Source organism: Panthera onca, chromosome B2 (assembly GCF_046562875.1).
Source record: "Panthera onca isolate mPanOnc1 chromosome B2, mPanOnc1 haplotype 2, whole genome shotgun sequence".
Lineage (NCBI taxonomy): Eukaryota > Metazoa > Chordata > Mammalia > Carnivora > Felidae > Panthera > Panthera onca.
Window position 1 is genome coordinate 37,987,727 of NC_138343.1, and position 27,628 is coordinate 38,015,354.

At 47.7% G+C, this 27,628-nt stretch overlaps 1 protein-coding gene and 1 pseudogene across 5 annotated transcripts in view; one reads left to right on the plus strand and one right to left on the minus strand.

Moving 5' to 3' along the window:
• The first annotated feature begins 1,826 nt into the window (after window positions 1-1,826).
• DAAM2 (dishevelled associated activator of morphogenesis 2) overlaps window positions 1,827-27,628 on the plus strand; it is a 118,236-nt gene continuing 92,434 nt past the window's right edge. For 2 of the 5 annotated variants that reach the window (XM_060615413.3, XM_060615414.3), the window contains exon 1: window positions 2,595-2,812. The gene's annotated coding sequence lies outside the window, so the exon portion shown is untranslated. Of the gene's footprint in view, window positions 2,086-2,594; window positions 2,813-27,628 lie in introns of those variants that run through there. The other 3 variants (XM_060615412.3, XM_060615411.3, XM_060615417.3) reach the window with 3 other exon arrangements.
• On the minus strand, window positions 16,809-17,330 carry LOC132667037 (small ribosomal subunit protein eS24 pseudogene; annotated as a pseudogene).

Below are 27,628 nucleotides of genomic sequence, written 5' to 3' on the forward strand. Positions count from 1 at the left end.
ACAATCATCTAAACACATAGAAATTTATTTTTCTCACCTAAAAAGAAGTCAGAGGAACTCCTATCTTCCTGCTCCATCCTCCTCAAGTGAGTGACTTCTGTTCTCAAGGTTATAGGATGGCTGCTGTCTCTCCAGGCATCATATCCATGTTCCAAAAGAGCAAAAGTGGCAGAAAGAGGAATAGGGAGTGCCAAGGGGTTGAGAGGGCATGCCATCCTGAATCTGACCTTCTCTTAAAGAGTTTTCATGGAAGCTGACCCTTGTCTTCTGCATGCCAGCCTCACTGGCCAGAACCGGGTTTCTTAGCTATCCCTAGCACCAGGGAGCCCGGAGCAGTGAATATCGTAGACTTCAGTTTCCTGAGTTCCTTAGTGTAGACCCCTTAGAGAAGGGGTCCGTCACTGGCTTTTGGAAGCTGATTTTTAATGTCTACTACAGAGCAGGATTCATCCTGCCAGTGGAGCCTTGATGGGAGGAAGGGGATGGAGGGAGGTGGCAGTGAGCTATTATGCTCAGGAGGGCAAACTGACAGTGACCAAACAGAAGGGCTGTGGGCCCTCTGTGGCTTGGACCAAAACATTTTGGCTGTCCCCCACCAAGAGGCCCAGGCCCAAGACTTGGCTCCTTCTGGCAATCAGCCCTAACCAGCTCCTGCCAAAGGGGTAAACACATTCCAGCTCCTTGAATCCCTGCTGCACGGTAACTGTGGTTAAGACACCCCCCCACCTCTACCCCATCTGGGCTAATGGAAAGTTCACTAAAGTTGTGTTTTTTTAGTGATGCTTTGCGGTTATCCGTGCTCCTTTCCGTTTAAGGGGAGTTGGATACCTACACATTTATGTTATCGAACTGCACGAGCAATTACGTTTATTCTCCAATCCTCGGGAATCACGAAGGATAAAGCATTAGACCTCTTTTTCTCCACTCTTGAAAGATGGCCCTTAAGCCAAGCCATTTCCCTAAGCCCCTTTAGCTAGGTGGAGGGACAGATGATCGCTGGTTCCGGGTCTTAAACGCTTAGAAAACTGCATGGGTCATCATCTGGTGTGGGCACCATCAGACTGCACACTCCTGGGATTGTGGGGGGTATCAGAGGTCGAATGCTCACCCTGAGGATGGTGCCAATCATGGAAGAGACCGTTGCTCTTGACTGAGGCAATTTCCAGTCCCAGTCATGGAGGTGGATCACAATCACATTGAAGAAAAAAAAAAATTAAAAGCAATTTTTTAAAAGCATGAATAAGAGCTATTGTAAACGGCTCAAACTCTCTATATAAGCAGTAAAGTAAGATGAATTGACTGGCACTGAGTTGGAAAAGCTATACAGAGGCAGGGAGTGTGGAACGTAATTTAATAAAAATAAACTTTTTTTTTTTTTTTTTTTTTTTTTTTTTTTTTTAATACGTACACACTCCCAAAGAAGAAATGGAAAAGTTGTTAGGGTGTGGACCAGGGCTTCTAATTAGCTGTTCTGGTCTGCCTGATTTATCTCTATCCCGGCCCTAGCACCTTCCTGGGACTCCTTCTCCCACGGGAGCACACTTTGGGGAACAGAGGCATCCCCCAGCACCTGACCCCACGGCCGGCTCAGACCAGGTCTTCCAGCCCCTTCCCCAGGGGAGGAGCGGGCAGAAACCCCCCCCCCCCCCTCCCCGCTGCCCAGGTCGCCACTCTGGCCTCCTTGACCCTTACTTGTTTCCCAAACAGAGGGAGCCCTGGGAAGGCTTCTTGCCAAAGTTGGAAACAGCTACCCTCATTGTCTGCCTCGCCCTGCCGGCCGCGCTCGCCCTGCCTCCCTCCCCTCCTCTCTGTCTGAAAGTGTGAAAATTACAAATCCCAAGGAACTGCAATCAGAACTCTACCTAGGGAACGTTCAGAGTATCCTTGCCATAAATATCCCGCTCCAAGACGCCTGACGTCAGAGCAGGGCGGGCGGGGGCGCGGGCCGGCCGGGCGGGGAGCCGCGCCGCCCGCTCTCGGAGCCCGGGGGCGCCCAGAGGAGCCGGGGCGAGCGGCGGCCGGCGGCGGCGGCGGCGGCGGCTTCGGGGCTGCGGGGAGCGGCGGCCGCGCCATGGGGTCCTCGGAGTAAGTGCGCGGCCCTGCCTCTGCTCCGCTTCGCGCCGGGCCGGGCGGGGCGAAGGGGCGCTTTCTGCCGGCACCTCCACGCTTCTCCCCCTCGCTTGCTTTCTCTGCACCGCCGAGAGGGGACTGCAAAGGCGGCCCCTCCGCGGGCTGCCTGTTGTGTTTCTGCAAAGTGTTTGCGGGAGCCAGCGGCCCTCGAGGGGGCTCCCGGGGCCTGTGTGCGTGTCTGTGTGTGTACGGGGCGTGATTTGCGTGTGTGTCTGTGTCTGTCGGTCTTGGCACATCTGGACGCAGGAAGTGTCTTTGGAAAACTTTTTTTTTTTTTTTAAAGAAATGCTTTTTTTGTGTGTGGCTTTGAAATCGGATTCCTTGTTGTCACAAGTGGACCAACGAACGTTAGCCGGTACCCCCCAAACTGACAACTTTGTGGTGGTGGCTCTTCCCGGGGCTCAGCCTTGTGCCTTTATTCGGGTGATTTAACTCTTCCCAAGCCCCAGCTCCCACTTGCAAACTTGGCCTCTGGCCAGCAGGCAGGGCAGGGGGAGCGGGAGGTTCTTGCTCTCAGCCGCAGTGGGGAACCTTGGGCGAGAGAAGGAGCATCCCAGAAAGGGGGTCCTGACTCCAGGGACCTCGGCACCTGTGGCGGCCACCCAGCCTCCTGCTGTGGCCCTGACATCAGGCAATGAGACTTTGACTTAACCGAGGAAGGCAGGATCCGGTCTGGAGGCAGGTAATTAATTGTAAGGAGGATGAGGAGGAGGCGGCGGTGGGGCCAGGACACTGCGGTTCTGGGTCGGGTCCTGCCCCGGGAGAGGGATGGATGCGTCTGTCACATGTGCCCAAGGTGAGGGACGCGCCTGGTTCTCGGGGAGCGAGGGCCGCGGTGCCCCAAACAAGATGCAAGCTCCTAACATAAAGAGACATGTCTGAACCGTGGGGTGGAGGAAGGGGGGTGGTGGGGGAGAGGGAGAGAGATTTTTATCAAAATTGAACACAGATTGCTGAGGTCTGGGCTTGATTTAACTCTTCTCTCTCTGCCTTGGCTACTTTTCCACAGCTCTGTGGTGGATTTGCAAAGTTCCTGGGAAGGTAGGAAGGCAGATTACGCCTCTCCAGGGAACACTCCCTGGAGGGCTTTCCTTGAAGTCTACAGGGCAAAGAAAGCAACTTCCCATCTTTGGAAAGTTTAGTTTAATGCTTCTCCCTCTTCCGGGTTTGGTGTCAGTTTCTTGGATTTCTCTGAAAAGTGGGCTACTGGAGGGGATGGATTTTCCCTAGGAAGTAGAGGGAGATTGTGCTCTCAGATAGGAGGCTGGGGTGCAGGCCGTGTGGGTCCACCAGCCCTGAATGGCCCAGTGCACATTGCTGGATGTCAGTGTTGGGTCCAAGAACCAGTGACCACAACGAGAGACTTTTCAGCTCTGCCCTAGCCTGGTCTCTAGTTTTATATTTTGCAACAGAGCCAGCCTACAACGTTTGGGTGGGAGGAAGGTTGCTGGACCCTCCCTGTGTCCTAGGAAAAAAATGAGAGAATGTACAGGACAGGGAGGAAATCTAGATGTAAAAACGGACCCACAGGAAGTTCGAGATTTGGGGTGGATTTTAGAAATTACACAAATTGACCCTTAGGGAAGCAGACAGCAGTGTCGGAAATAGACTCATTTTCGCTTCAGGAGTTATGTCTTCGCCTTCACTGTGATGAAGAAGAAGGAAACCATCCCAAGGGCTGTGTAAACAAAAGTGCACGTAAACGGGTAGCTGGGTACCGAGGCATGCACGTGCAGGCTCACGTTTATTCGTTTGTCACTGTGCGGGGATGGTCCTTGCCTCTGCCGTGACAGCACACACAGCCCATTTCTCCTCTGTGCTGGGAGCTGCATCCGACTCCCCGTGGTTCTTCCTTTACAAAAAACAACTAGGCTATTATGGTCTTGCTGCCCACTAGTTGCACGCTCACTCCTGAGTTTTCAGAACTGTTCCTCCACATCCTGGGATGCTGAGTGAATACTCGTGCCCCCATCAGGACAAGAAGAGGAGAGAAACTTGTCCTGGGCGTTAGAACTCTGAAAAAAGTCAGGAGTTCAGGAAGCGGGAGGCGGAGAGGGCAGGACCAGTAGGGAGGCCTGTGAATGTGTTTTCTTTTGGTGAGTGTGGGGGAGGTGGAAAGCCTACTGCTTTCTGTGGGAACATGTTCTCTCCCGGGTCTGCTTTCCCAACCCCCCGCCCCCGGAGTTTTTGAAACTAAACAGGTTAGACTCTGCCCCTTCCTGAAGAGCCTGGGATCCAGGGGTAAAGGCAAGGGCATGCCTACCTGCAGGTGGCTGGGAGGCAGCAAAATCATTAATGAGGCACAGGCTTCTTTGATTTTAGTGGAGCCAGTGGAAGTACCAATTTTAAACATCGCCACTCATTCCCAATATTTGCAAATAGAAGGCTGAAGACCCAGGGGCAGGGGGGACACAGAGGAGACACACTCTCAGAAATACTCTTGTCCCATCAGAAGTCTCCTTCAGGCCAGTCGAGGGCTTTCAACTCTTTCATCGCGTGGGGTTTCTCTGGAGCGTTGGTGGGATTCTAACCTTTCTGGGATTGCTGTGGGAGACATTTCAGCAACTTCAGACCCAGGTCGAATTCCCAGGCCACTGATCTCCCTGCTTCTTCTGTCAGCTCCAGCTTCTGGCCTGCTCTTGGGTCGTCTCTGAGATGAGAATATTTAGAGAGGATGCATTCTCAGGCTCCCCTGAAGGTCCGAAGGGCAAACACACCTGGCAGGAAGAACGACTTGGGCTTTGATAGCAGAGGAGGTCTCCACAGCCAGAGCCTCTGTGTTTGGGGATCCTGTGTCCTTTGGCGCTGGACTTGAGGTATACCCCGGCAAGATGGAAAGAGTGCAGACCTCAGAGAAAATTGCCCTGGGAGAGAATTAGGAACCTGGCATATAGGTTACTTTTTCTTTCTGTGTTTTAGCTTCCTCATCTGTAAAAGGAGGATAATTACCCCACAAGATTATTACAAAAATGATATTTATGGAAAAGAACTAAGAACAGAGCTAGTGATGTTGTAGATCCTTGATAAAGGGGATAGCATAATTTTATCTCTTCATTTTTCAGCCATCGGGAGTCTAGGTTTTGGGGAAAGGACCTTTCCCTGGCTCTGGCCACCTATTTTCCATTATTGAGGGCCAGTGGGTGGCAGTCCTAGGGCCCAGGTTACCCATATTTCTGCCCTCTAGAGAAGGTGACCAGTAGAGTGAGCAGGCATGAGCAAGTGGGAGAAGGTAGCAGGCATCCTGAGTATCTGGTCTGGAAACCACTTCTGTGGTGGAGATCTCTCAGGAGGGAGAAGGTCGTATGTGTGTGGTGGGGGCAGGGCAGGAAGCTCAAGAACCAGGTGAGTCTTGTAGAACCAGCCTGAGGTCGGAGGTTGATTAAGCAGCCAACTCCAGTGGGTTGTAAAGTATGGACGTTCAGCTATCCGTAAGCATCTCTGGGGCATATGGGGTGGGGCAGCTGCCCCCGGTTGATACACTGTCTTGGGGAGTTGGCTAGTCCATTGGACAGTACTGGAGAGGGCAGCTGCAGGTTCTCATGGCCCATCGCAGAGCTTCTAAGTTATCCTTCAAGTTGACATTTAAGATGTTGAAGATCACATTTGTTTCTGTTTTGTTCAAGCTCTCTCTTTAACTGTGGCCTGGGATGACTTTTCAGAGGCTCAGCCAGTGGCCAACTTCTCTTGAGATGGCCCAGATCGGGGGATCAGTGAATTCCTCGCTCCTGGCAGTATCTGTTTCTCCAGCTCCTTCTCACATTTTTTGGTTTGTTTGTTTTTTGTTTCATTATGAGGTTATAAAACTGCACTGTCAAGATGCTGTGCAGAGGGGGATTGCTTTTTCTTTGGATTTGTATGTGTCGTTATGCTAGTAATGTGCAAGGTTTATCAGACTATGGGTGTTAACAGGTGTCGTGGGGTTCTTTCTGGGTCTCCTGTCCACAGGAAAAAAAAAAGCAGAGCAAAGGGGAAAAAAAAACTAGAAAAAATAAACTTTAGGCAGTTTTCTATCTCTGAGTCCTGGCCAGAGGGGAGCTGAGTTATTTGTAGGATGCCTCGCCATGCGGTGGAAGGAGCTTCTGAATCAAGTAGACCCAGGTTTGAGTTCTGGAATCCCCAGGTCCCAAGTGATGCATTATTTCTGATCCTTTTTCATCTGTCAAATGAAAACAATGACTCTTTTTTACTTCCCAGGGTTGTACTGAAAATGAAATATATATGGGAAAGATCTAGCGAAGTGCTCGGAGCTTAGCAAAATGTTAGTGCCTTCTCCCTCTCTGGTTCTAAGCTTAAGAAAGTGCATGGCTTTGGACATTTGTCCATGAGTCAAAGCAAATAAGCTACTTATTCAGGGCTTAACATCAGTGCTCAAAGGTCAGCTATCTCAGCCTGGAGATGGAGACCTTTAATACAAAAGTGAGGCGGCACAGATCAGTGTTCCCCATGTCAAACAAATAGCCCCATGTGATCCTCTCCTGGAAGAAAGGAAAGGCCACCAGCTCACTGACCCATGAACCCGGGCTATTAGCGAACCCTCCATACAGCTTGTTTTAGAAATCCCAAACGCTGTCTTGGTTCAAAGAATCAAAGTCAAAACTGGGGAGAGAAGTCGTTGAGGCAGTACCTACCATTAAAACGGAATAATAATGACACGGTAACAATAGTACCTTACATTTATGTAACGGCCTACAGTTTGAAAGGCATGTGGCCTCATTTCATCCTTAGAATAATCCTATGAGATTGGCCTGCACCCTGTTTTACAGCTCAGAATCTGAGAGCTTAGAGGACTTCCCCTCTTTCACACCATAAGTGAGTGGAAGAAACGGGAAGGCAATAGCTGCCCAAGCGGTTCTGTTGCATCCCTGGCTGCACCTTAGAATCACCTGGGAAGCTTGTAAACATGTCAAAACCTGGGCCCACCCCAGGCCAATTAAATTAGAATCTCTGGGGAGTGGGGCCCAGGCATTGACAGTTTTGTAAGCTCCCCAAGTGATCCGAAGTGTGAGTGAGAGAGCCTAAGGTCTAAGGGAAGAGTGAAGGGTCCCAAGGTTAATATTCAGGGTAGCAGGCATGGGTGAACCCCCCCCCTCCACACACACACACAGCCAACTCTTTGCTTAGATTACGCTTCATGAGGGCAGGCACTTGTGTGGTGCTCCCTGTATCCCCCTAACCTGGGGTCGTGCCGGGTACAAGGTAGACACTTAGTAATTGTTGGCTAATTGAATGAAAGAATGAACAAACTACTGTAGATTAGGAGCCAGGAGTTTCAACAGCCAAATCCAGCCTGCTGGCCTTGTTTTATAAGTAAAGTTTTATTGGAATGCAGCCATGACATTTGTTTATGTATTTTCTCTGGCTGCTGTCATGCTAAAAGGGCAAGAGTTGAGTGTTGTGAAAGAGACTGTATGGCTCAAAAATATTTACTGTCTGGCCCTTTAACAGAAAAAGTTTGATGGCTCCTGCTCTGAATCTCAGACATGAACAGAGAGTATATCTTAGGGAGGGACGTGATGGCATGGTGGTCCAGAATGTGGGTTCTAGAATCAGACAAACCCGTGCTTGCATCCTGGCGCACCCCCCCTTACCTGTTGTAAGACCTTGCATATTATTTACCTCTCTGAGTCTGTTTTCTCACCTGAAAAAGGGGGATGATAATAAATAATACGGCCCTCGCAGGATGGTTGAGAGGATCGTCAGCCCCTGGACTCATGGAAGCACTCAACAAATGTTAGCTCTCGCTGTAATGGTTGTAGTTTCTGGCAATTAACCAAGTGAAAGGAAACGAACTAGATTAAAGTCAAAATCCAAAGCCAGTATTACAGGCAGAGTAAGGGATGTGGTAGGCAAAGATAATGAGCTGGGGTGATGAAGAAAAACTGGTTTCGGAGGTAACAGGTGTCCTTTTAAGATGGCACAGGTCAGTCCAGGCCCCCCGGGTGTGTTAGTGCAATGCTCCTGAATGTCTGGCTGCTGTGTCGACCAGCAAGTCCCATCATTCCTCCAGGGGATAATTTAGGTTTTATTGCACTTAACCTGGTCACAAGCATATCCTACCTCTGTATCCTTGTTCATAGTTCTGTCTACCTGAAAGGACCTTCCTCAGTCCTTGTCTTCCTGGTCCACTTGTCCTGCCCGGCTTGCTCAGGTGTCTGCTTCCCCCTGTAATGCCCTTTGCAAGGCTTTCTCCGCCTGCCCCAATCACTCCTTCTTCCTCACTCCCACAAATATGGTGCACAGCTCTGTCATAACATTTAACACATTGCATTAGCAGGCAAGGAAGAAGTGAGTCTCCTTCATGCCTTCTACATGTTTGGAGCTCATAAAAGTCAAATTGCCTTGTTGAATCCACACCTGGTAGCCCAACAATGTCAATTAGACCCTTGGTTCAACTCAGTGATATTTGAATTAACTCTTGAGGAAAGAGTAGGCCTTTGCCCAGGTACTAATGGGATTGCAAGAACAAATCCCCATAGTCAACCATATAGAATCACCCAGTTTATAGACTATGTGGACCCTTTGTGGACCATCTCTGTACTCTCTGTTGGTTCTTGCCCTCTGGAACACCTCTCCTGAGGAGTAGTCAGGGACAGGGAAAGATGAGAGAAACATAAAACCAAGCCTTTGGCTTCTTGTCGGCAGATGTGGTGAAAAGTTGGGTTTTGGCTTCTCTCGGCTTTCCATGTATATGTGCCAAGATAATTGGGAGTTGGCTTGCTATGGTCAGCATTGCCATTTGACTACAGAACATGTTGCATAATTTTTATAGATTTTAGTGGCAGATTTATTTTGATGGCAGATGCATGTTGTGTGTGGAAGAATATTAAGATAAAGTTCTCTTCTAATGATTAAGGGGAGGGCGCAGAAAAATCTTGGCCTTTTGATCAACCCCTAGTGGACAACTAGGAGCTGCCCTGATGGAGGTGAGGGGGGAGAGAAAATGAAATAATACTTTTATATGGGACCCCACTATGCACATGACATGATGCTGATACTTTTAAAAAGCATATTCTTTGATTTTTCCAAATTATGAATAATTTTTACTTAAACAAGTGAATGGGCATCATCTAGAAATACAAAGAGACAAGTGGAAAGTGAATACCCCCTCTCCACACCCTCGCAATTAATGTCAATAGCCTAGGATTATATTTGTCTTTTCCCTTGTTCATACAAATACCTGCAGGTGTGTATTCAGGCATAGCGGCTGTTGTTTGAATGTTTTTCATGAAACTGAGTCTAACTGCACATTACTCTGCAGCATACTTTTCTTCCCCTTGAGCATCTATCAAGGTTATCCCTGCAATGCATCAAACTTCTTTTTATTTTGTCTGATTTCTTTAGGCCAAGACACCCACGGCTCTATATATTTGAGATCATGCCATTCTTGTGGGGATATTTATTTTAACATCAGTCAGTTATTAAACATGGTTTCATCCTGATGATCACCAGTTTGGGTCCTTGCGTCTGACATATCAAGCATCCATCACCCAGAAAAGCTGCATTCTGGCACTCAGGCTGACTGATTGATGTACTTAGCCCTGGTGACCATCTGGGATATGAGTGCACGTTTTGTGTGGGCCTCGTTTGTCCCCTGGGAAAGCTATTGGGCATCAGGCCCTGTGGGCGCCCCCCCCCCCCCCCCCATCAGTTTAGCCTTCCCTGCTTGGTTCTTCTCCATCACTGCCCATGCAGGAAGGCAGTAGAAAATGTCAAAGACTGATCCATTAGTTGGGAGAATCATCCCAGTGGAACAAATCAGGCAGTGTAATTTAATGGTCAGACGTGAAGACTCTACACTCAGATCACCTGGGGCCAAATCTCCGAGTAGTGGGCATATACTGTGCCACCCTGACCTTCGCTCTGGCCTGACCCCAGTGGCAGGTGGCGCTGGCAGTGGTCAGCCCACTGAAGAGAGTTGCCCTGCCTATCATCACTCCTGCCCACACTCCTCTCTTGGGTCACCTGCATCCAATGATTGACGGGCGTGATGAAGGCCTGGCCCCTCTAGACCAATGTGGGAAGATTCTAAAGGGCATCCCAGCTTCAGGGCTCCACATGGGGTTGACTGAGGCTGCGTGGTGAGATGATGACCTCAAGAGCCCTTCCAGAGAACCCCCTGCCTGCTCCAGAAATATTGACTACTTCATATGAACTTGTTTTGGAGCAACCCATTCTTTTTTCTTTTTTCTTTTCTCTTTCTTTTTTGTATTTTTGTATTTTGCATTTTTTAATGTAAATCCAAGTTAGTTAACATCTAGCGTAATAATGATTTAAGGAATAGAATTTAGTGATTCATCCCCTACATATAACACCCAGTGCTCAACCCAACAAGCATCCTCCTTAATGCCCTTCACCCATTTAGCCCACCCCCCACCCAACACTCCTCCAGTAACCCTCACTTTGTTCTCTGTATTTAAGGGTCTCTTATGGTTTGCCTCCCTCTCTGTTTTTATATTATTTTTGCTTCCCTTCCCTTATGATCATCTGTTTTGTATCTTAAATTCCACATTGGAGCAGTCCATTATTTTCTAGTCCATTATTGCTAGAATATGACACAGTGCATTCTTTTCTTGTGCTCTATTCTGTGTGTTTTCTAGGTGAGACCCAACCAGGTTTCCTTACAAATAAGGTGGTGTCCTAACTGGATAGACTGAGCAAATGTTTTAATTTTTACTGCCAAATTTTCATTTGCCCCTACCTCCCCATGCCAGGCTGATGGGTGTAGGTGTATCTGTGTAGAAGCTCAACCGGATGGCTTTGTTGCCATCCTGTCTGGAGATGGGGGGCACTGGACAAGTTGACCTTTGGCAATTCCTTTGCATCTTGCCAGTGTTTCTGTAATACAGAGGGGCGCAGTCTCAAGAACCCTGCTGGTCCACTGGGGTGCTGCCTTCCTGCCCCCATATCACATAGGTATTCACGTCATGCCGGCATGGGTCTCTGCCAGATCTGATTTGCCCTTAGGGAGTGTTTGTTTCTTTCTGCTTTGTCCTAAGCATGGGGGCAGCTTTTGGTGCTATGTTGAATATTCAGCCTTTCGGGTCACAGATACTGATGGCCTGCATGCGTGCCAAAGCAAAGCTTGCCCGTGTGATGGATGCACCGTGTGCCAGACTCAGGGACCTAGACTCACGGCTCAATGTCTGACCACATTCCTGGAGGGCAGTGTCAACCCTCCCTCACTTCTTCCCAGACACCGCGTTCCCCAGCCTCAAGGTCCCAGGACCAGGTGGCAAGGGAAGGGAGTAAACTCCATGTCAGCAGGAAGATGGGTCAGTATTCCCACATCGCCAAAGGCGGCTTTGAAGTTAGCTTGAAGCAAACTCAGAGTTTCTGTGGACTTGGGGCAGTAGTAGTAGGCCATTTTAACCCTTCTTTTCTTTTTAATCTCTGTCAACATATTTATCAGTCTGTCACCTGTCATGTGGCACTGGGCTAGGAGCTGCCCAGAGTTAGGAACTGCCTTTTCTAGACACACAGATGATGATTCCCCATCACTGCTGCCCTGAATGGGTCATGTTATTGATGTCTGTGCCTGTCTAAGTGAGAGCTGGGGCTACCAGAGCTGATAGACTGGATTTATGGGCACAGCCCCTGGGTTCAGATTCAGGTTCCAGTTCTTGCTAGCTGTGACGCTGTGCATTAGTTACTTTACCTCTCTGGGCCTCAGTTTCCTCATCTGTAAAATAGGTTGTGATAAAGATAAAGTTCATGCATGATTTGGTAAAGAAAAAAAAAAGAAAGAAAGAAAAAAAGAAGCCATGACACCAGGGCTGACACATAGGGAACACTAAGAAATGTTAGCGATGATGATGATGGAGGACAGCCACCAAGTCTCATTAGCCCTGTTCACCCAGCACCCTGCACGGTGCCCGGCACAGAGCGGTAGGGTTGGGGGGAGCAATACGCATTTATTAAGTAAAATATCTGACTGGCTTTGCTCAGTGTGCTACTTAGTCTGATCTACTCTGTACCACAAAAAGAAATACATTTTGCATTTTAAAGTTTTTATAACTTTTTGTTGAAGTTCAACATGACTGAAAAATGCAGTTTATAAGTATGTAGCCCAATGGATTTTCACCCACTAAGCATACCTGTGTAGCAAGTATCCAGATCAAGAAACAGAATATTCTTTTTTTTTTAAAAATTTTTTTAATGTTTATTTATTTTTGAGAGAGACAGAGAGAGAGCATGAGAGGCAGAGGGGCAGAGAGAGAGGGAGACACAGAATCCGAAGCAGGATCCAGGCTCTGAGCTGTCAGCACAGAGCCCGATGTGGGGCTCGACTCATGGAGTGCAAGATCATGACCTGAGCTGAAGTCAGCAGCTTAACCAACTGAGCCACCCAGGTGCCCCAAGAAACAGAATATTCTAAAGCCCCTGCCTCCCAACTGTCTCTGGGCTGAGAAGCCCCCATGCCTCCTTCTGGCTACTCCCCTTCCATAATCCTGACTTCCAATGTAGTTGATTAGTTTTGCCTGTTCTTCCTTTTTTTAATGTTTATTTTTGAGAAAGACAGAGAGTATGAGCAGGGGAGGGGCAGAGAGAGAGGGAGACACAGAATCCGAAGCAGGCTGCAGTCTCTGAGCTGTCAGCACAGAGCCCGACGTGGGGCTTGAACCCACAAACCGTGAGATCATGACCTGAGCTGAAGTCAGATGCTCAACCGACTGAGCCTCCCAGGCGCCCCTTGTTTTGCCTGTTCTTGAACGTCCTATAAATGCAATCATACGGTGTGTACTCATTGGGGTCTGGCTCTTTTTGCTCAGCGCAGTGTTGTTGTGTAGACCACTCATTGTCACTGTCGTGTAGCATTCCGTTATGTGACCGTCGCACACTTGATGCATCCACCCTTCTGTTGATGGGCATATGGCTGGTTGCCAAGTTTGAGGCGGTTAGCGGACAGTGTCACTGTGAGCATTTGTGCACTTGTCCTTGGGTCAACCCATGGGTGCATTCCCGTTGGTACGTCCGGGGAGTGGAGATGCTGGATCCCAGGGAATGCGTGTGCTCAGCTTCAGGAGGTACCGTCAGTTTTACGAAGTGGTTGTGCCATGTTTTCCATGTTCTGTAAAGAGGAAGAAGCAGTTCCAACTTGGTAAGGCCGGGGCTTGAGGCCCAGTCATTTACTGGGGTTCCTGAGGTGTTCATTTTATCCGCGCCCTTTATGTCCGAGAGCTCACGTGTTCCAGAAAGCCTGCTGCAGGTAGGTGCGTCCTGTATACGAGGCACTGTGCTGGGTTTTTTCACTCATTCTACTTCCTGCAGTAGTCCCATGAGATGAGATGAGTGCTGTTACCCTCTCTTATAGATGAGGAAACTGAGGCTCGGAGGGGTGGAGTGGCTTGTCTAAGATCACACAGGAAGAAATTTTCAGAGCCAGGATATAAGACACATGTCCTTGGACCTAAGGTTCCTACGTTTTGGGATCTGACGGTGAATAGTTTGGGCTTCAGTGCGAACACTGGACAGAGACATGGGCACCGATGCGGGGCCTGTCACCCTTGAGCCTGCGCCAGTTGCAGGGTGGTGGCTGTGAGGAGACACTCTGTAAAAAAGGAGCAGAAAGAAGCCAACTCAATGACCTTGAGAAGCCAAATTGTTTTCCTGCCCAGGGGCTGTTGGAAAAGGTCATAAATTTCCTGGAAGGCAAGGACGACCATGTAATTTACTGTCTAAACCAGGGCCTGTTCAAGAGTGAAAGGGTCACTGGAGGGGATGCTGGGGAGGCAGGCATCCATTGGCGCTGTCTGGGTAAATGTCCCGGGTCAACTGGGACATAGGTTCACCCTCTGGGAACCTGAGTGGGCATTGCTCTCCTGATCAGTGGGACCTACAGGTTCTCTTTAACTCTTTCAGAACATTGTGTGTCTGGAGATTGCCCCCATGCGATGTGCTTCTAGTCTCCTCTGTTGATGCTAAAACAGCGCCTGGCTTTCTTCCCTTCTGCATACCATTCCTTGCTCAGACTAGGCTCTGACAAGGTGAATTTTTTGACAGATCTAGTTACCGCTGAGATGCCTGTGCTAACAGACTAGAAGCTCCCAGAAGGCTAAGGCTGTGCTTTAGTCACTGTGGTATTTGTGGCACCTAGCTGGGTGACGGGCACAGAGTTAGCACCCAGGGAATACTTGTTGAGGGTATATATCATTACTCCATGTGCTCATTCATTCTTTCATTCATTCACAGTTCATGGAACATCTTTTAAAAAAAATCTTTGTTTATTTTGAGAGTGGGGAGGGGCAGAGAGAGAGAGAGAGAGAGAGAGAATCCCAAGGCTCAGCATGGAGCCTGACATGGGGCGGGATCTCACGACTGTGAGATCATGACCTGAGCCGAAATCCAGAGTCTGATGCTTAACCGACGGAGCCATCCAGGTGCCCTCTTCCCTCTTTTTTTTTGATCTGACCCCTAGTCCACTAGTCCAGGAAGAGAAGTTAGTTGTGTGTACGGATGTGCATACAGGCAAAGAAGAAAAATAAAAGATACCAACTTAATCAGTAGCAAAAGATGTTGCGTTGTGGGGAGTCTAGGTTTGAATGTCTAATCTATTCTGATAGCATCCACTAGTTAGCAGAACTTCCTTAGAGAAGGGATTTAGCAATTTGGCCTTTCTGAGCCTGGGGTTTTCATCATGTGTGAAATGAAAATGCCAGTAATACCTGTGGCATAGGAGTGAAGGGGGTCTGTGGCATAGGGGATACGACAAGTACAAAGCGCCTGGTGACTCATAGTTATCAGTGGTGGCGGTGGCTCAACAATCATCTGAGAAGTGCTGGTGTAAGTCACCACGTGCTGAGGGGGTGCTGTGAGCAAGGTTTGCTACCCCCCCCCCCCCCCCCCCGCCGCCGCCGCCGGGTCCTCCGTCTTTTCAAGTGAGGCAGACGGTGTGTGTACGGCAAGCCCATGTGACCTGGAGCTTTCGTTAATAAACAAGGATGGGATCAGCAAATTCTTCAAGGCCTTGGGGATTTGATGTGGGTGTCAGAGATAAGGACGCAAAGGGTAATTAATTTCTCATGAAGTGCACAGCTGCATTTTCACCAAGAACAACAGCGAGAAGCACTGACGCGCTTATGTATGTCTAGCCAGGAGTGGCTTTGGTGTAGCCTAGTGGCTCCTAGTGTAGACTCTGGGGTCAAATTGCTAGCGTCCAAATTTAAATTCCACCACTTCCAGAACTATATCCTCCCTGAGACTCAGCTTCCTCAAAACTGAGTAAAACGGGGACAGTCATAGTATTTACCCCAAAGAAGGACAAAATTAATACTCGTAAGGTACTTAGAATAGTTCCTGGAACACGGTGTGTACTCTGTCCCTCTTTATTATTGCTGTTTGCCAGATAATTTGCTTTCCATGGGAATACTAGGCACAGTGTGGTACCAATGCAGTCACAGAGGAGGCGGGATTGTTTTGAGGTGGGGGACGTCAGGGAAGGCTTCATGGAGAAGAAGCATCCCAAGGTATTTTCTAGAGTTCTGTGCTCTGAGCAAGAGGGCTTATTTCCATGTTTACTCTGGTCTTCGGGCTTGGAAAAGATTTAGTGTGGAAGAAACGCTTTCCCTTAAGAAACATGATCAAATGCCTTCTGAAACTTTGAAGTTGAATAAGATACAGTCCCTGCCCTCCTGCATTTCCAAACTACTTCATCCGTCCTTGTGCCAGGGACAGGAGGTATTAAGAGGAGTCCTCAAAGTACTAACAGTGTTGTCAAGGAAAGATCCAGAAGCGAAGAGTACTATTCCATGACATCAATGCTATGAGAGGGAGGTGTTCAAAGTGGATTAACTCAGATTCCATTTAAGAGTGTTTGGGAATGTCAGGAAGTTGTGAAATCTCCTTCCAGGCCTCTGTTATTAGAAATCTCCTTCCAGGCCTCTGTTATTAGAGGAGTGATTTGATCGGTTGAGATGGTAAGTACGTGGTACTTCCTGCAGCAGAAAGAGGGACCGATGGTTCCTCTGGTTCCTTCAGTTCATTTGTGGTGTCCACCTAGTGTGCCTCTTACGGGCGAAGGGCACTGTGAAAGCATGCTAAACTTTTCCTGGACAACGTTGACAAGGTCGAAAAAGATGTATTCTCCAACTTGCCCAGGGATTACTGGAGTTCTGCTTCATGTGCTTTATCTCTGAAGTTAGGGCTCATTTGAAAAATCCCGGCCTCAAAGCCAGTATGCAAAAGGCAGTCTTCCCTCTGCCTACATCCACAGCTCCTCCTGCCGCTCCTGAGATTTCCAATGAGGAAGTGATGAACTTCAACTTGTTCAAACTTTTATAAATTAAAAGAAAATTTTCTTTGGTGTTTCAAAGCATGCAAGTGTAATTCTAACAGTACATTGATGCTATAGAATAATGAGCATAGGAAAAGATGTTCAACCTTGCTAGGAATCAAAGGCCTACCATATATTGAAATCACAGGGAGACATCATTTCACACTTACCAGATCCCCCCCTTCTCCGAATTATACTCTTCGTGTTGGATCTAGAACCAGAGATAACACCCATTCACTAATGGTGGGGGTTACGTTGTTGTGTATACTTTGGAGAGCAATTAGGTACTATCTAGTAAAATTAAAGATGCACTTGCCCTATGACCCAGAAGTTTCATTCTTAGGTAAATCTAGAGGAAGTCTAATACCTATGAAAAGGAGCTGTGTTCGGGAATATTCTCTACAGCATGTTTGTTTGTTTTTTTTTAAGTTCTTAGTTTATTAATCCTCTCATGAAAAATTTGCACAATCACCAGATAGTTCCTGCAGCATCTTTACTCCTTCTGTTGTCCAATCTCCAGCTCACTTCTTTTTGCCAGCACCAACATTAGCTTTCGCAGTTCCCCTGACTTTCTTCATTCGGTTCTTGCATTCCTTTCACTGTTTTCTTGACGTCTTTTTCTTCTCATACAGGCCATGTCTTGCAAGTCTATGTTTGGGTTCATTTTTCTTTGCATAATCCAAGGAATCATAAATCATGCCAAAGCCAGTTGTCTTGCCACCTCCAAAATGGGTTCTGAATCCAAATACAAAGATGACATCTGGTGTGGTCTTGTACATTTTGGCTAGTTTTTCCCGAATTTCTGTCTTAGGTACTATTGCCTTTCCGGGGTGAAGAACATCGATGACCATCTGTTTTCGCTGAAGTAGTCGGTTGGTCATGAACTTCTGGTCTGGATAGTTACTGTGTCATTCATGATGGCGGTCGAGCTTTAGGCAGCCAGGGAGGAAAAGAGCACAGCATGGTTTTTAAGAGTTAGAAAGCAACCCAAACTTCTGTCAACCAGAAGACCAGTTAAAGAGTTTGATATGTACATATAATGGAATACTATGCATTACAGTGAGAAGATGAACGGATGTGCTAGTGAGATATAATATTAAGTGGAAGTAATGTTGAATGCAAAAGCAAATTATGGAAGGATGTCATTCATATTGAATTTAATATCATACAAAATAATCTTTTACTTACAAATATTTACATGTATAACTAAGTATAAAAACATGTTTGGTGGGGTGCCTGGGTGGCTCAGTAGGTTAAGTGTCCCACTCTTGATTTCCACTTTGATCATGATCTCATGGTTTCTGGGTTTGAGACCTGTGTTGGGCTCTGTGCTGACAGCGTAGAGCCTGCTTGGGATATTCTCATTTTCTCTCTCTCTCTCTCTCTCTCTCTCTCTCTGCCCCTGCCCCACTCATGCTCTCTCTTACTCTCAAAATAAATAAATAAACATTAAAAAAACCCCACATGTTTGGAATAACCAGTAAATTCAGAAAAGTGGCTCCCTCCAGGGAAGTCAGACAGGAAGACCAGGGAGGGGTAAGAAGGGGCTCCATTTATATGTGGACTATTTTCTCTCTTACACTGAGTAATGGCTACACGAATGTTTATTACTATCTATATCTTTAGATAGCTAAAATATTTTTTAATTAAAAGGGTTAATTTTTTAAAATGGGCACAGACTCCTACCCTGTCTCCTCTGCCTGATGGCAAATAGACACGCTGAAAAGAGAATAGGAGGGTGCTTCCTGTTTGCTCCAGGTTCTTCTGGGAAATTTTACGTAGATGTGATCATCTTCAAAGGGGCTGTTCTCCGGACATCTACCCTGGGCCCTGTGGTAATCCCTGGTTTTGAGTTACAGATCATGACCTATTTTTTTTTTTTCTGATATGTGGCTTTGTTGGGATCATATTTTGATATATTAGTAAAATGCAAAATGGGGTCATGCTAATAGAAACCAAACATCAACTCTCTGGCTGATTTTCCATATAGAAAATCGCTAGAGCCTTCTCTCATCCCACCCCTTCCTCGAGAGTTCCTGGGATTTCTTACATGTGCTGGCAAGTGGCCACAACTGTCATCCTGACATCCTTGTGATAAGGACATGGGACCAACAGTCTCTAGTATTTCTCATTGCCCCAGGGTGAAAGGATCTGTCTCTCCCATCATAGCTGCCTGGTTTCGGTGAAATTTGCTATCCCTCTGATTTTGGTTAAATACAGCCACTGCTCTGTTCCTCTTGCAAACATCCTTCCCCAAAGTGGGAAAGTGCCCACCGCCAGGAATTGCTTCCCTTTCTTTTACTGGACAATGAAGCCACATTGGCCTCTTCTCTGGGTGCTTTTTGAAACCCAGTTGATTCAGCTCTTTTATGTGCCTTGCTCTTTGTTCCAGCCCCCTCTCCCTTGGAATCTGGTCCGAGCCCAATCCAAGTGACACAGACTGTGTTGGCCTTGAGTGCCCTGTCCTGTATTGTGCAGCCCTCTGTCCTTGACCAGGTTCATGAACCTCGGTGCTCAGTTCTGCAACAGTGAGCCCCTCATCTGGCTGCTATGGTGCTTGCTATGGACCTAAGGCTGGGGATGGCTTTCTTCCCTGCCTCTTGTTTATTTATACATCGTATAATTCACCTTAATTAAAAGGAAGAAAATCACACAAAATTGGGACTCTTGGGAGCAAGTCCTGGGTAGATGGTGGCTCTGAGAATGTACATGGGAGTCTGTATCAGTCGGGCTCTGGGCAGGAAACAGTTGGCACTCCCAAATTGGTTTAATTGATATGAATGTAATGAGAGGACTATCTTCAGAGAGAGAAGGTCCTAGAGGAGATGATGAGATACCCAGGGATGAGCAACAGCAGGAAGATGTTAACAGTCCTGTGCCTGATGGGGCCAGGGGGAGAAATGTGTTATCAGAGCCCTGTGCCAGCTGAAGCTCAAGGGTTAGGTCCCCTTGACAGTTGTGGCCCTAGAGGAGCACCACCACTGACAGCAGAAAGGGAATACTGGAATAAGCACCCAAGGTCTCTCTCCTTCCACCCTCCAGTCCCCTGCAGTTGCTGTCCGTGGGTCAAATCCCACTGAGCACTGAAGCCCAGGAATCTGGGTGATGCATTCTGGAGAGGTGGGCCCCCTGGGCAGGAGCATGGCAGAGAAGGACAGGGAGTGGAGGTCAAGGGGAAAACCGAGAAGAGACAGAGCCTTGGATGTGTCGTGGGTATTCTTGTGTAACTAGACAGACCAGGAATGATGGGGAGTCCCCTGTGATCCAAGCTTTGGGGCAGTTTGGGCTGTTTTTGGACTGGTCGACTCCAGGAGGCTTATGTGGGTAAGCCAGGAAAGGGGTCTGGAAGGAAAGGAACTGATATTTGTGGTTATGGATCAGGTATTTTATTCTGTGCTGTAAAAAGGATGATGTTTTGAATGAGGCTTGAATATTGGCTATTTATCATGTTCTGAATACTTTCCAGTTCAGAGAATGGAAGATGTGATTGAGCTTGGTGGTCTCAGGTGGCAGGCTGGGGACTTGAGACCTGGTGTGAACCCAATCCATACAACACATGATACTGGTCTTAAGCACCCTGACGGATACGCATGTGGAACTGGGGATGCACTTAGCTGGAGCTAACCATCCCAGAGTTTGCCTCTTGGTTCCGCCTCTACCTGCGCCATTCATTACCCTCACCCTCAGACTCACTTGAGTACATCTTACCTCCCATGAAGTCCGTGATAAATGTCAGAGAGGCAGCTTTGACTGGGTGGCCCAGCATGGTGGAGACATGGTCTCAAAATTCTGTGGCAAAGTACAGAGAAAGGAGAAAAGAACATATCCAAGCCCATGGGGGTACAGGGCCTGCTCTTGAGAATTCCCAGTCCGGTCTGTCAATCAGGATGTACGCACCCAATTCACAGGGACACCTGCAGAAGTATCATGCAGAAGTTCGCAGTATATAAACAAAATGTGTACTTGGCAAAGGAAGGTGGAGGAACTGGAGTCACTGAAGTTGGTGGGCTTTGGGGGTCGAGAGTCTCTGTTCTGTCAGGTAGTAGCTGAGTGACTCCAGATAAACATTTGATATCTCTTGAGAGGCTTTAGGTTTTTCATCTGCAAAGTAGGCAAACTAAAGGTGTTTTTCTCACTAGGCAATTGTGACAGTTGCATGGGAGCATCCATGTGAAATACGGTGCCTGGTGTGTAATAAATTCTCAATAAATGCTGGCTGTCTCAACATCATTTATTATTATTATTATTATTATTATTATTATTATTATTCCTGGAGGCAAGTGCTAATCCCTGCTTGGAAAGAGGAATGAGTACTCAAAATTCTAAAAGACTTGTCCTCTCCTTGAGTCTTTTAGTTTATCTATTTCATTGCCCTTTTCCAACCAACTCCACAGGCCTCAATTCTTTGATGAGCACTTATGTCCCATGGAGGGTGAACGCCAAGGCCACTGTGGGGCTGACCATCTACTTGGTCCCCTCCAGGTGGGGAATCATGAAATGTTCAGAAGGAAGGAAATCAGAAGAAGTCAGGTAGTCTAGCATTTCCCAAACTGCATTTGATAAAACACCAGATTCTCACACAGTGGCCCTAGGGAGAGAAGTTCTGTGATTCAAGAAATGCAAGCAGTGTTCCTGCGTTGTCCCTGCCCTCGCCCACACAGGGCCATGCATTCAGAGAAGCAGTGCAGCCAGAAGACAGGTTTCCCATTGTTTAAACTAGTAGTCTCTCAATTTATTTATCTGGAGAAGGCTTTTTCCCTGGGATACCCCATAGAACCGGTGTTTTGAAGCGTGTATCAGTTAGAATTTGTGTTCGACTACATGGGATAGAAAGCTGACTTAAGTGGCTCCATCACGTAGGGTTCTTATTTTTCTTATACGAGTCCAGCATAGTCCAGAGTTGGCAGAGTGACACCACAGTGTCATCACAGACCCAGGCTCCCTCTGTGTCTCTACATCAGCCTTCTTTCGAATGAGACTTTTGTCTTTGTGCTCGTTGCCTCATGGTTACGAGATGGCTGCCTTGCTTCTAGCTTCACATCTGCGTTCCAGGCAGGAAGAAAGAGAAAGACAAGGTACAAAAAGTGCATGCGAGCAAATGCCAAGCTCTCTTTAACAAGCTTTTCTGAAAGCTCCCTCCAGAAACTGGCCAAAACTCTGTGAAGTAGTGACCTCAAGCTGCAGTGGAGTCTGGGGGGAGCTGAACAATTTTTAATTGGGAATGCTGCTGCCTAAAAAAAAAGCAGGGACCTACTAGTATGGGAGAAGGCGAGAAGAGGTATTAGGTGGGAAGTTCACATTGTGTGCTGCATTGGTCACACCTTTGCTCTCTCTTCCGCAGGATGATTCTTAAAAGCATCCCAAGCAAAAGAAAATAAAACCAGCCAACCAAATCAACCTTTGCAATCAATAGAAAATATGACTTCTAAGCAGCAAGGCCCTTGGGCTCACAGACCCTATATAGAAGATGCTGTTGGTGTCCTTCACAGGTCTCCCAGCTGCTGTGGGAGCTCAGCTAATGGTTTGCACCTATGTGGGTTGCCCTTGACTTACCGAACCCCTTTGTGCAGTGGTTCCTACAAGAGGAGTTACACCCTGCTTGCCCTGCCCTTCCCCCGAATTCTGTGGCCAGTGACTACCAGGGAGAAAGGTACAAAAGCCCCATGCCCTTGCCCCCAGGTGGGGGGCAATGTGGCAGTGGGGTTCCCCTGCAGAGCTCCCCATAGGACAGAGATGAAGCTAGATCTCTCCAAAAACCACATTCGTGCCAGGTCATTCCTCTGCCCTCTTCTCTTTTCCTCCTTCCATTCCTGGTTTCTCCTAAGACCACAGCTTTAATATATGACATACATTACAAGTCTGTCTCAGGCCCTGCTTTTAGGAAACCCTACGCAAGGTGTCCTGGGTCAAGCAGGGTGCTCTTTACTTCCTTCTAAGCAATTCCACCTAACACCCTTTCCCTCAGTCCTGTTTGTGGCTTTGACTTGGTCTTGGGGTTGTGGGGACAGCTCCGTGTTCTACTCTGGTGTTGGCTGTTGGATAACTTTCTTCCAAGCCCTGTCGGATATATTTGGGGAGGCCTCAGTGCAAGACACTTAGCAAGGGGAAGTCTAATACTACATCTTCCCAAGACAGATCGTCTTAGAAACATTGATTTGTGTTCTTGAGCCCATGAACTGTTGGAAGGGACTTGTGTGTGTGTGTGTGTGTGTGTGTGTGTGTGTGTGTGTGATTTTCCATCTTGTGGCAATGGCAGCCGGGTATTTATAGCTGGATCTACGGGCCATTCTCACGTGGCTAAAGAAAATTAAAACCTCATGTGGATTTTGTTTTGTTTTCCCCCTCTGCCTTTGCCATTGCAGACTCTCCAGTTCTTAAACCCTTGTTGTTGTAACTAGAGCCGCACTGAGCATCGCTCTGATGGTGAGGTTATGTAAATTTACTATTTCAGGCAAAAATGCCTGTTCTCCAGTCAGTCAGGCCACAGGGTCTGAGAGGGGTTCTTTTGGGGAGAACTCGTGGGGACGCTAAATGGCAGCCCTACCCATCACCGCTGTCTCTAGAAAGTCTCCCTAGATTAACCCTGTGGAATGTGGATTCCTTAGATCACCTCATGATCCCTCTGCATATATGAGTTCCTTTGAAAGAAAATTATTTTCTTTCCCCCTTGTTTTTCTGTATTCTTAAGTCTTTTATGTCTGTGTTTTGCCTTCTCAGTTAGACCGAGAACACCCTGGGGGCCTGGTCTGTTTGCCCAGGTTACTGGAGCTCTTGGCAGGGGGTGTGTGGGGAGGTGAGGGTAGGGGGGCAGGAACCCGGGCCACTGTGTTCTTCAGGACGCCTTAAGAACTCATGGAGTTCTCTAGACAGCAAGGTTGGGGTGGTTTGCCCAGTCTTTACTGAGGGGCCAGCGTGCTTCCTGACCGCTTCAAGTTGAGGAGACAATGGTCCCAGGCCTCCTGTGGACCCTCTACCATTTCATTCTGGTGATCTAGAACACACACATTCACACAGGTAGGGTGTGGAGTAGGGTGGCATGGCCCAAACCTGCCACAACACATGAAGACTCCTGAGGGGCGTGTGAAAGAAGGAACTTAAGTTTAGCTGCCATTATTCCAGGGAGCTATGCCTTCTCACTGCCTGGCCATCCCCAGGGAAGCCAGCCCACTACACAAAGAGCTTTATGAACGTCTACTCTTTAAACTCATAAAATGATACCTACCATTTACTGAAGGCCCACTGTATGGGCCAGGCACTGGGCTCAGCACTCGCACACTTCAGCACAACTCTGTCTCACGGTAGACCTGCAAAGTGGCTGTTACCACATTTTACGGAAGAGAAAAACCAAGGTTCTGAGAGTTTAGGTGCCTTGCCTGAAGTCACATAGCTAGTCATAAGCACAGAGGGTATTCCAAATAAGGTGTGCCTGAACCTAAGACCCAGGCTGTCTGTACTGCGTCCCGATAGATCGCAATCACCCCCCCTCTGTGATGAACTGAACAACCAACTACCTGACTTCCATTGTGGTATAGCTCATTGTGTTATAGAAATACTGTTCTGTGTCCCGCACGGCCAGCTTGTCTGTGTCAGCCTTCTAGTCACAGAATAGAAGGTGACTTCTGATTTGGGTGTCAGTGGGTACCTTCGGGAGTGGCTGCAGCGTGGATACTGTGGTCCTATATCTCAGTCCCGCATCCTCCTCTCAGCTGCGAACACACCCACACCCTCTTTCCCTGCCTCACTGCTTCCCCCCATGCCTGTGAGTTCTAGAGGGTTTCCAAACCTAGGGTAGAGCCAGCAATTCATTAGTCTTTGTCCGGATTCCAAGAATCCCAAATATACAAGAATTCCTCATTGAGAAGTCCAGCATTCTTGGGGAAAGTGTGTGTCACCAAGAGAGAGCAAGACTCCTCACATTGAGAAATGGGATCCTAGTCCAGTCCGGGGAAGTAAGTTTGGGTTTCAGAGCCAGATGGAAGCTGGTTGGCTGTGACACCCCCCTCCCAGCTCCCTACCTCCGCCCCCCCACAAGCCACAACTGAGGGACTTGCCTTCCTGGTTCATCTGAGGGCACTAACCGGATGACATTTTCCTCCAGATACAGAAGCAACGCAGAGGCAGATGGGGGTGTGTGAGTATGTGAATGTGTGTGTGCACACAAGTGTGTGTGCGTGCACATGTATATCCAGTTCTCCTCACCTGCAGGTTTCTTCCTGTGTTGTTCCTCACGGGATAAACCACTTGCTTCATGAAGAACCTTCTAGTGAGCTTGTTGGGGCTGGGAGTGGATCCCAGGACAGGGAATGGCAGGCAGTAAGTCCACTACTCTTCCACGGGAGGAAACATCTCCTTCCACTTTGGGAAAGCTCCATTGACCAGAGGTTCTTGGGCCACTGCGTAGGAAATCTGCTCAAGAATATTGAGCAAGAACCCTCTCAAGTGCAAATTGACAGGTAGAAATAGAAGATGAGAGCCAAGAGGCAGCATGTGAGCAGAAGGGACAGAATAGCAGTGGAGTGAGTTATAATTAAGAAAAATTTTGGAAGGATATGAAGGTAAAAAACAAAGCACCTTTCCCTCCTTGATTATAAAAGCAATGCAGGTTCATTACAGAAAATGTAGAAAATACGTAAAGCAGGAAAACAAAAATAAAATTAGCCTCTAAATCCATCACTAGAAGGCTGAAAACCTCCTGGAAATGTCTGCCCCTCCACCCTTGTCCCCCAGTTTCCCACCTTGTCACAAACCACACTTGGGGAACTTGCCTTCTAGTTGAGTTAGCATTTTGGTAATTCACATGTCAGTCTTTCCTCTCTGCGTACAGCTTCAAGGCAAAGTTGAGTCCATATTGTGTGTGCGGACGTTAGGCAGTTTGGTATTTTTATTTCGTCCCCTTTCCTTAGTGTTACCAACTTTGTAAATGAAAGAAGTGTTGAGCGAGGCGTTAGACACAGTTTGATAGCAAGCTCAGAAGATGGGGAAGGGCCCTGAAACACCAGATGGTGCTCACTGGGATGGGAGATCTTTTAAACAACGGACGGTGAGGGGGCTCCGAAGTTCAACCTCCCAGCTCCTGCAGGAGCAATGAGCAGCCCAGAGCACGTCTACCTTTGACTGTGGCTGGATTCCCTGGCCACTGATAGAGCTCTAATTGAGGTTTGGTGTAGAGCAAACACTGTAACAAGCATGTTACGTACAATCGGTGTTTGCGACTCTGAATTTTAGGTGATTAGTTGCTCTGTTTTACAGATTTGGAAACTAAGGCTTAGAATGGTTAAGAACCTTAAGGAGTGTCCATACCACACAGCCTTACAGCTAGAATTTGAACTTGTTCATCTTTCTTCTAACCCCTGTTCTGCACGGCTTCCCATTCCATGAAAGAGGGTGTCTGCTGGTTACAATTTGCTGCTCAGACTTAATGGATGGACTCACCAAACAACAAAGGGGGCACCCTCCCAGCAGTTATGGGGAACACAGGTAATTGAAATTGATCGAGTTTGCCCTAGGGAGGGACTTCAAATGCTTGAGCCCTGCTATCTGGAGTGCTTATCAAATCAATAATCCTACTGTTCCTTCTTCTGTCTTCTTGGCTCTTCCTCCAGGAAGTCTTACAGGTTGAAATCTAGTTGACACTCACTCTTCCCTTCCCGCCATTCTCTTCAGTATTAGCCTTCTCCAATTCACAGCTACATTGTGACCAGGCGCCGCTTTGTCTTTGAGATGCAGCCTCAATTAGCCAAATCCAGCCTCCGCAAGTGGAGGAAGCCCCATATCCTTCTAAGGGAACAGAGGTTCTCAAGGAGGGGTCCTTGGGCCAGCAGAATCAGCATCACCTGGAACTTGTTAGGAATGCAAATCCTTGGGCCCGGCCCCAGACCCGCTAAATCAAACTCTGGGAGGTGTAGCACAGCTGTTGGTGTTTTATCAAGATTGCCAGATGATCCTGGCCACACTCAAGTCTGAGAACCGCTGGTCTAGAGATTCCAAAGTGAGAGGTCGTGGCTCATACATTTCCTGTCACCTCCAGTTCTGAGTCCCTATTCCCATCTAATTAGTTCCGATTATTAGCTACTGTGGGTCACAAGCAGAGCACCCCAGAAGTGAAGAACACGGAGTCTGGAGCCAGACCACTTGCTTCTGAGTTCCGTCTCTACTGCTGTTTCGTCGTGCATCTCTGAATGAGTGGCTTAAATTCCCTGTGCCTCAGACTTCTTACCCCTAATGTGGGGTAACAGCAGTGTCCCCCATTGGGCAGCTGTGGGCATCTGGTGAGACTGCATGTCACGTACTCCCAACACTGCCTGGCACATAGTAGACCTGAAAAAGATGTTAACTAGACCAACGGCATTCACATCACAACACAAACAATCTGAAATTGAAGATTAGACAGCCCTTGTTCTGAAAGAGGTTGATTGCTTGGCCAGAAGTCCTGCTGTTTGACCTTCCTTCTCTCTTCCCTCTTGGTGCTCACAGCAACTCACCCTGTCTGTGATGCTGACTAGTTCAGCTGTCTTTATTCTCCAGCCTCACCCCTAATCTTTGCTCCTTATCTCACTTTGCAGATCTCAGGACAACTTCTAAATAATGGAGCTGCTACTCCAGGAGAGTAGCAGAGGAGGGGAGAGATAGCGTGGAAGTTACTTCCCTACCAATGTGCACTGTGCTACCTTCCAGATTGCTTCTGTGGTACAGTCAGTTTTGGTTTATATATGTATATGAATGTAGATATGGATATGAATATGTATATGTATATCGTCTTTTCCCCACATTGGAGTATTTCACTCTGGAGCATTTCTTTCTCTCTTTGTTCTAAACCTTCACGCCCTAATAACTAGGGACTTGGTCTGGGTCAGGGTTTGTTAACCTTCATATTAGCCTGAATCATTCTTTGTTGGGGGTGGGGGGCTGTCCTGGGCGTTATAGGATATTGAGCAGCACACCTGGTCTCCACCCATTTGATGCCAGTAGTATTGCCTGGTCGTGACAACCAAAAAGCTCTCCGGACATTGCCAAATGTCCCTGTAAACTGTCCCAGTGGAGAGCCCCTGGAATAAGTTAAATTCTTCCTATACTAGTTTAAGTTTGTTATATCTTATTGTGTCCTAGAATTTATCTCTGTAGTGTATTTAAGGTTAGGAAACTGGGTTTATTCATTGAGAAGAAAGATGCAGGGTCCCAGGAGCCTCTAGGTCACCCTTGATTCCTAAGGAGAATCACCAGCACTCTGTC